The sequence below is a fragment of the Carettochelys insculpta genome, chromosome 1 (assembly GCF_033958435.1).
Source record: "Carettochelys insculpta isolate YL-2023 chromosome 1, ASM3395843v1, whole genome shotgun sequence".
Lineage (NCBI taxonomy): Eukaryota > Metazoa > Chordata > Testudines > Carettochelyidae > Carettochelys > Carettochelys insculpta.
In genome coordinates this window covers 58860500-58868314 of record NC_134137.1, presented here as the reverse complement: position 1 = coordinate 58868314, position 7815 = coordinate 58860500, and positions in this window count along the sequence as shown.

Here is a 7815-nt window from a genome sequence, read left to right as displayed (position 1 = left end):
CTAGTATTTAAATACATTGTTATTTGATTCTCTGATACTTTAAAGTTCATGAAAAAGAGGTAAGAGTGGCACATCTGTTTTCACATGTCTGAAAGATTAAGTTATCAGTGTACAAACATCTTTCAAAGCAAGACAGAACAGAAGCTGTATATGTGCTTTGATACTGAAGCTGGAAGAGAAGTCTCTTCACTTTTCTTCAACTTTGGCCCAATTTACAGTGTGCTGAGCAACCTCATTTTTCTTTGAGCTCACCTTCTGTGTTTGGCTCTTTTTTTTTTTTCAGTCCTATATTTCTTTGTACAACTATTACTTTGTAGGACTTCACAAAACCAAAAAACAAAACAGTCTTTTAGCACTTTAAAGATTAACAGTGATTTATTAGGTGATGAGCTTTTGTGGGGCAGACCCACTTTTCAGATTTGGAAGTTTTGTTAAAAGTAAACTGTCATGATGAGAATTAAACAAAGATAGGGGAAAAAATGAAATTAAAACTGACGGATCAGCTGCATAAGACAGAAGGGGTGAGGGGAAGAGGAGGAAGAAAATTACTTATGGCAAGTGTCTGTTAAGTTGAGTGCGTTGCTTGAGGTCACTACGAATATCAAAGATGCGGAAATGGTCCTTGTCATCCGTAAGGTAATTGTTATCTATATTGAGGCCAAACCAGAAAGTGTGGAAATTGAGAATAAATTCTAATTCAGAGGTCTCCCTCTGACATCTGGTGTTACTCTTTTTGTTTTAGGGTGCGGGTTTTGAGGTCTTGGATGCTATGGCCTGCTCCACTGAAATGCTCACTGACGGGTTTATGGGTATTCAGATTCCTAATATCTGTTTGTGTCCATTCATTCTTTGCTGAAGTGATTGCCCAGAGGGGCATTGCTGACACACAATAGCATATATAACTTTGATGGAGGTACAGGAATATGAACCCTGATTGTCTAACTGACAGGCTTAGGTTCATTGATGGTGTCTCCACAGTAAATATGTGGACGAAGTTGGCAACGGGGTTCTCGTTGTGCCAGTTTCTTTTGAACTGAATTTCCACATCTGAAGAAGTGAGTCTGTCCCACCAAAGCTCTTCACCTAAAAAATCATTTTGTTAGTCATTAAAGTGCTATAGAACTGCTTTTATATTTTGTGAAGATACAGATTAACATGGCTTCCTCTCTGTGTCTAGAGCTTTGTTAGTTTTCAGGAGGAGGAAGGTAAGTAACAGATAATGTTTCTTGTTTCAGTTTAAATGTCTTGTAAGTATTTGTGTGCTAGTGAGGATGGATATTGTCAGACATAGAGCCTGCACCATTTGTGGAAGTGGGGAAGGGAGGTGAGGCTATGTGGTTCATGTCCAGAAATACTAGTGCAATTGGCCAAAACTGAATCTAGGGTAAGGTAGGTGAAATTTCATGGAAGGCAGTGCCATTGCTGTACCTATTTCACTCAAATCCAAATTTGGGCCTGTTACATTTACCCTTAAAATCTCTGATATTCTTACATTGATTTACAACAAATATTAGTCATCAGATATGATATTGTATATAACAAATTGAACATTTGGGTGTGGTTTGTGATTTTTGGCTACCCCTTCCAGACCCCAGGTAGGGAGAATGTTTCTGTGCCAGCTGTATTGAAATGTGAACCAGGTCAGTTATCTCTTTTTTCCAAAGATTAAGATATTTCAGATATTTCAGCTCTCTGAAGATGAATTTTATAAAGCACTAGAGCACCTTGGGTCAGACATCCAAGTGCAAATTAAATGCTCCCTTTTAGCTGAGGTAGCAGTTCATCCAGGAAGTACAGGATTTCTTTTGTGAGTTAATACATAGAAAAGACTATTTAAAAATTATCAAGAAGAACCACTGTTAACTTGCTTCCTGTACTCTTTCCCACGTTGTTACTGCTTTGTGAATATTATGCTATAGAGTAACGTAATCAGTATTAGATAACTCCAATAATCTTGATTTTTTGTTATTGCGAGCAGTAGTGATCACCCATATAATCCATTTAGTTTCACATTGCAGTCTTTATTTCTTGAAAAAACAGTTGTGGGAATTTTTCTGTTTGTTTTCCAAACATTAAAACCAGGGTAAAATTGAGTTTTAAAAAAATTAAACACACTGGGGGAAAAACAGCCCTCCAAAAGCTTTTATAATATACATATTTTCTATAGTATAATTGAAACATTTGATTTTTGTCTTAGATGGTTAGTAGTAGCTAATAGTTTTTCTTGAATTTGTGGTTTGCATATTCTCACCTAATTTTCTTCAAAGTATCATCATTTACATTGAGTCTCTTGCTGTTTTGGAGGTAGTCAAGTTTTAAATATGCACTCTGCGTTGCTAGATCCAGAGGATACACTTAAAGCTCAGCATGTCACTTTGTTGAAGTGAAAAGTGTGTCTTGACGACTGTTCCAAAAAGTCAGTGCCTCCAGTTTCACATTGTCAGAGTTAAGCATGTTGAGGTAAGTAATCAATTCCCCTTCCAGATTTGAAATTTCATGGCAAATGGTTGAAACCCAATGGCATAACAGTCAGTGATGGTCTGCTGCAAAATTCATCCTGAGAATGAATTGCAACACCCGCATGGCGTTCCGAAAAGAATTTTTGTCACCAAACATTTTGGGGTTCAGATTATGGGCCATGGTTGCCTCCAATTTTGTGCTGAGCATTGTGCTAAAGATTTTGAATGTTCTTTTTAGTTTTCTTGTGTTCCAAGCTTGAAAGGATTTCCAGAAGCAGGTGGGCTTTTTCCATGTGTTTCTCCTGCAGCTTTTGTGCTCAATTCAGCTGAGATTTTGATTGTCAAGATCTGGTAAATATCAGTCTTGGTAAACATGCTGGCAGTAGTCAGAGAAAACCTTGGTGTTTTTCTGTGTGTGACACAGCAATTCCAAGTTTTCAACAGTGGTCATCACCTTGATGTTTAGTATTGGGCAGTCATTTTAGTTGTTTGCCAGTCTCTTTGGAGTTTCAGCCTTAGAATTGAAAAACTCTGGATGATCTAGGGTTCAGATTGCATTCCAAGTCTAGAGTGTGTTACCTGGACAAAATTCTGTCACTCCCACACTCTAGGGATACACACTTTACTGAGTTCTAGGGCTCAAAGTATAAGTCTTACACAGTAATATCCTGCTCTCTATTTACTGTCAATTACCAAGCAAGCAGAATGCATATGCTAATCATATTAACCAATCCTAACTTATTGTAACAGAATTACCTAACCTATCATACCCCACCACCTTTATTAATTTACAAAGTACAAACCAGACAGAGACCATACAAGCAAACAATAGGAAAGTGAGGACCCTAATCAGAATGAGGATTCCACAGTCCGGCTGCAGATGAAAGCCGTAGACTTTAGGCCTTCCCATATGGTTACAGAGAGAGGCCATCTCCTTACAGGTTTTTCCTTTATATTTCTTGGTTTTCAGGTGGTTATGAAACTAAACCTGGTTGTCTAGAAAGGTGCAGTGGCACTCTTATAGTTGCATTAACAAATATGTTTTGGGCAATTATTTTCCTCGTTCTTTTAAAGATAATTTCTCAGCACCTGCATGTTATACAGCCCTGGTGTCCCCGTGCACCTGCCTCATAAAGCGTTGGAGGTATGTTAGGTTCTTCAGTGTTCCTGTGTATCCCCTGTCTCAGTTCAGTCCAGCCTAGTCCTGCTTTACCAACTCAATTCCCTGTGGAGGGGCAGGAACTGGTAGCAGATTCATAGAGTGTCAGGGAGTCATGTTGGGATCAAGCTGAGTACAGTATCGCATCTGTAAACATCCTTCCTTCCCCTTATTCTCCTGTATTGCTCTTTTCTCACCTTTCCCCCATTGAGAGCAACATCAAGGGGCAGGTGTCCCTTCCTCACTGCAGGAGGCAACGTGGGGAGGGAGGAGAGTGCTGGTCCCTTCTCCCAATCAGGGAGCTGTGGGTAGGAGAAGAGCCCCTGAGACTGCCTCCTGTAGGCTGGTGGAGTAGCCGTAATGACGAACTACGGAAGAACTTGTTGAGAAGGGCACAGATGGCTCCACATCCTTTCCTCGAGAAATGTCACTGGAGGGGTAGGCACCCAACTTCTGTCCTCATAGGTCTCATCTCTGAGCACTTCCTAGCTCTCAAACTAATAAACACCTGCATCCTCACCTTACCCCTAATTTGACCACTAGCTGTACTCTATAGCCCCATGAGGCTCAGTAAATATTAAGACTGTGAGCCAATGTGTGGATTTTTAGGACAGTTAAAATTATCATCTTTTAAACAGCAAGTGACTCTCAACTGCTGTTCCTCTCTGATACAAGCAAAACTGACATTCAGAATTTATGTAGCCCTTGCAATAAGAGCTTTAAGAATATGTAATTATTTCAGATGCTTCCTTCCAAAGAAACAGACTCGGAAACTGTAAAACAAACTCAGTTGCAAACAGCACATAGGAAAATAGAGAGACATTTTCTCAGGGAGAAGAAAAACATCAGCTGCTTTGTCATCTTCCAAGGGACATATTCATGCTCACCCTTGGGATTTCTCAATAGCTAGCAGGGAGCAATTATTATTACTGGTATGTTTTAATAGGTTTAACATAACTATCAACCCTGTAAAAGCCTGCACAGATACTGTTTCTAATGGACAGCATTATTTCCAGTAAAATCAGAAAAAAAGAATGCTTTCTGGGCTGGTGTTATTTGTTCAGTACCTGCTTCAGGAATACACATTTAGCTCTTACCCCCTCCACACACCAACACACACACACAGATCTCTCTCTCTGTCTCTCTCTCTCTCTCTCTCTCTCTCTCTCTCTCTCTCTCTCTCTCTCTCTCACACACACACACACACACACACACACACACACACACACACACACACACACACACACACACACACACACACACACACAGAGAGAGAGAGAGAGAGAGAGAGAGAGAGAGAGAGAGAGAGAGAGAGAGGCTCTGTTCTCATAGTTAAGCATCCTGGGCCTTGTGCTTAGGGGGCGCAGTTCGGAGGGGGACAGTTTCAAATTAGTCCACAACTACTGTGGTACTGGAAATGTCTTTCCAATGAGGCATAAATGGGACCCTGTACTGATGCTTGGGCAGTGAAGGTTAGGCAGGGCCCAGTAAATACGTCTTGGCCAAACTTTAACTTGGCTAATTAGAAGCCATTGTTCATGCACATGTGGAACACATCCTGCGGCCAGTAGGAAGCCCCACTTTGTTGCACTGAGTGGGACTTTGTTCCCCAATAGAGCACACTCTGCACAGCTTTCTCTGGCTGGGGAGAGGCAGATGCGGTTCAACTGTGCATGCACCTGCATGAGTCCTCAATACAAAGGCCACCAAGTGGCAGCAAAGAGCTGGGACTAAGGAGCAGCAGGACAATAAGTCAAATTGCTTTTGCCCCAGGAAAGTAATTGGCAGCCCAAAAGTCACCTGTTGCCTTTCAAAACTTGGACAATAAGTCACAAAGTCTGGAGACTGGCAACACTAAAGGGGCTACAGAGTCTGACCGCTCAAGATGGTACCACTCCTTCATCTCCCCAGAAGGCGCTGAAGTGAGGCAGGGGCTGTGTGGGCTGAAGAGAAAGAGGAAGCTGGAGCAGTAGGATTACTTGCAGGACAGAGACCAAGCATGTGGGGCGGAGAGCTCCTACCTCAGGAGCCAAAATCACATTGCACAATACATTTGGGAGTGTGGGCAGCACTGGCAGGCCACCCCAGGATGTGCATTGTAGTTGTAACCATGTTTGTTCCAGGACATCAGCAAGGTCAGGTGAATGAGGTAATATCTTTTCTCAGTAGTTCAAATAAAGCTATCACCTCCCTGTCACGTGCAGGATGAGCAGGAGATATTTAACCTCACAAGCCAGACCAAACATCATAAATAACCTTTTATTTCAAATCTGATTTTTTTGAGCCACTCTTATGATTTGTGGGTGTTGGAGAATTTCTGAGTGTGAGGCTGGCAATAGTGTTATCATTCTAAAATGTGTCTCTTGCTTTCAGCTGGGAGCACTATTTTCTTCTGGAAAATAACAGTGCAGCTGATATAAATGGGCATTGTGATAGTCTGGAGAATTTTTTGTAAACTCAAGAAGTCCAGTTTGATTTTATGAACTGTCTCCACATGACTGTGTTTTTCAGTGTGGCTTAGAATGCCATGGCACAGTAGGAACAGACCGTGACTGTGAACCTGAAACAACCCCTTTTGTGGTGGGATCAGGCATTAACTTGTAATACATTTCACTTAAGGGAACAAGGGGTTTGTTTTTTTAAAAAAAGGCAAGTGTGGCTGGGTGGACAAGGGTAAGGTAATTTTCCCAGTTTGTTGTCAGGGCTGCAATGATCTTGGGAGGCTATCAGCGTGTGATTTATGAATTCTGGTCTGTAAGGTTAAGACCTGATGATTACCGTTACTGTGGTAATCCCTTACTCCCCTTGTATTAACGACCATGGGCAAGGTAAGGTACCTGAATGTTTGCCTCACAATAAACCATGTACAGCTGACCAGCTTTTGCCTGAACAGAACCATGGGCTCGCTGACTCGCAGGTGAAAGCAGCTTGTCTGCAGAGAGCTTGGGGCCTGAGTGCCACAGAAGGAGGGGTGGTCCAGGGGTGAGTCCCCCACACGCTTCAGTGGCCAGAATCATTCCAGGTGAGGACATGCATTGCTGATAGGGCACACAGTATGGACATGAACCACAGCACGGAATGGCTGTGTGCCAAGCTAAGTAAGGTCACCATAATTCTGAAGGCTCAGAAGTCGCTCTCTTAAGAACTCAGAGGTGCAGGTTTCCTTAGCGGAGAGAACCTTTTTGATTGCCTGACCAGCTGTAGCTGAAGAACGCTGACTGAAGGGGTTCAAGATTCAGAGTCCCTGCTTTAGAAGTGAAGTTTTGTGCTGTAGGAATGAAAGCCTAGAACCCTGAGATGACACTGAACTGAATCCCGAAGAATGTTCCAGTCGTGAGGACCCAGGCAGCAGAGTGAATGGTTTTATAAATCTTGCTGCAAAGTCTGTGTCTGTTTGCTTCATCTGTCATGTGTCCCTGAAGAAGTGACAGGCTCTTGCTCTCAAACATCTGCTCAGGAATTGCCAGCAAGCTCAAGGACTGCAGGAGGAAGAGGGCTGTACCTGCTTCTCACCCGGACAGGGCTGAGGCATCCACAGAAGGGATGACCGTAGACTCAGGTCGGAGGAGCAGGTATAGTTGTTGGTTTTGAAATCTCCTGTGTTGTTTGAGAGTCTTATTATTTGTGGTACACAGCACTGAGGAGTCCCAGTCATGGGCCACAGCCCTATTGTGCTAGGCACTGTACAAGCACAAAAGTAAAATACAGGCCTACCCACTGGAGAGCACAATCGAGGTGAGTGGATCTGTTTAAGAAGTTCTTTGGAAAGCTTTATCTGGCGCACACCCCCTATCTACACAGCAAAGTTATTCCGAAATAACTTTGTGAGCATCTACACTATTCACACTACACAGGTGGGTTATTTAGAATTTTGTAAATTTCATTTCAAGAGGGACAACTCCTGTTTCAAAATAGGCGCTGTTATGACACAGAACAGTGCTGTTTCGAAGTGAGCCATAATAGAGTCCAGTGGCACTATTTCAAAATAGGCACTCTGTGTCCAGACATGGTATTTCAAAATGCATTCTTGTGTGGAGCTGTGTTATTTAAATAAGTTATTACAGAATAGTTATTCCGGAACAGATTATTTTGAAATAACACTGCTGTGCCAATGTAACCCTAAGGGGTTTATGAGTTGAGTTCTGAGGGCTGTATGCATAAACTGCTGGGGAGATTGAGAGGGTTGGTATTGGTGGG